The sequence below is a fragment of the Dasypus novemcinctus genome, chromosome 12, assembly GCF_030445035.2.
Source record: "Dasypus novemcinctus isolate mDasNov1 chromosome 12, mDasNov1.1.hap2, whole genome shotgun sequence".
Classification (NCBI taxonomy): domain Eukaryota; kingdom Metazoa; phylum Chordata; class Mammalia; order Cingulata; family Dasypodidae; genus Dasypus; species Dasypus novemcinctus.
This window is the reverse complement of record NC_080684.1, coordinates 96,102,952-96,104,351: the sequence shown is the minus strand read 5'-3', so window position 1 is coordinate 96,104,351 and position 1,400 is coordinate 96,102,952. Positions and strand designations below refer to the sequence as shown.

The following is a 1,400-nucleotide window of genomic DNA, read 5'->3' as shown; positions in this document are numbered from 1 at the left end:
TTGTGCTTGAAATAATCCAAGGAAATCTCTTTCCAGAAGGTAAATTGGGGTAGAGGGAACTAATCAAAATTAAGAAGCGCCTTGTGAAGGTCCTATTTGAAAGGTAATTGGGGAATTAAATATAGTCCTGGGTTTGTTGGAGACACCTTTCGAATTGTTTCTTTTTTTTTTTCTTTTTTTTTTAAGATTTATTTATTTTTTTATTTCTCTCCCCTTCACCCCCCTCCCAAGTTGTCTGCTCTCTACGTCCATTTGCTGTGTGTTCCTCTGTGACCACTTCTATCCCTATCAGCAGCACCAGGAATCTGCATCTCTTTTTGCTGACGTCATCTTGCTGCGTCAGCTCTCTGTGTGTGTGGCGCCATTCTTGGGCAGGCTGCACTTTCTTTCGTGCTGGGCGGCTCTCCTTACGGGGTGCACTCCTTGCGTGTGGGGCTCCCTTACGTGGGGGGACTCCTGCATGGCAGGGCACTCCTTGCACGCATCAGCACTGCACATGGGCCAGCTCCACATGGGTCAAGGAGGCCCGGGGTTTGAACCATGGACCTCCCATGTGGTAGGTGGACACCCTGTCCATTGGGCCAAGTTTGCTTCCCAAAATATACTGGACAGGTGACTTTTTTTTTAAAAGATTTGAAAATGTAACTGCCTGAACAGGGACTTAAACCCTGGACCCTCAGATTAAAAGTCTGATGCTCTATCAACTAAGCTACCCAGGCTCTCAAATTGTTTCTGTTCTCTGAGGAGGAAGGCTAATGAGGATGGTGGATTTAAGACAGAAGGTAGACCTAGAATCTATACAGCCTGTGTGCCCTTGTTTCCAGTTGTTTCCAATTATCACATCTATTTTGCCTAAAGATGTGATGTGGACCACTGGAAAAGCCTCTGCTGTAACTGGGGACAGCCCTAGCAGTCACACTGAAAGGCACGTTGAGGGGAAGCAAATGTAGCTCGCACGACTGGGCTCTCGTCTACCATATAGGAGGTCCAGAGTTTGGTTCCTGGGACTTCCTAGTGAAGGCAAGCTGGCCAGCGCAGAGTGCTGGCCTGCACAGGAATGCTGGCCTGCATGGAGAGCTAGTGCAGCAAGATGACGCAACAAAAAGAGACACAGAGGAGAGAAAATAAGAGATGCAGCAGACCAGGTTGCTGAGGTGGCACAAGGAAATGATTACCTCTTTCCCACTCCAGAAGATTCCAGGATCGGTTCCCAGTGCTGCCTAAAGAAAAGACAATCAGACACAGAAAAATGCACAGCGAATGGACAGAGAGAGCAGACAGTGAGTGCAAAATCAACAAGGATAAATAAATAAATCAAAAAAAAAAAAGGTGCCTTGTGTTCTTAGAGGGCAAAGAGCATTAGGAAGTTGCTGCTGTTTTCAGGTATTTGGGGCAGTTTC

General features: G+C 46.9%; 1 non-coding gene across 1 annotated transcript; it reads right to left on the bottom strand.

Annotated features, from left to right (window-relative positions):
- Window positions 1-646: 646 nt before the first annotated feature.
- On the bottom strand, window positions 647-719 carry TRNAK-UUU (transfer RNA lysine (anticodon UUU)). Its single transcript has one exon. It is a non-coding gene; the product is annotated as a tRNA-Lys (tRNA).
- Between the last annotated feature and the right edge of the window lie 681 nt (window positions 720-1,400).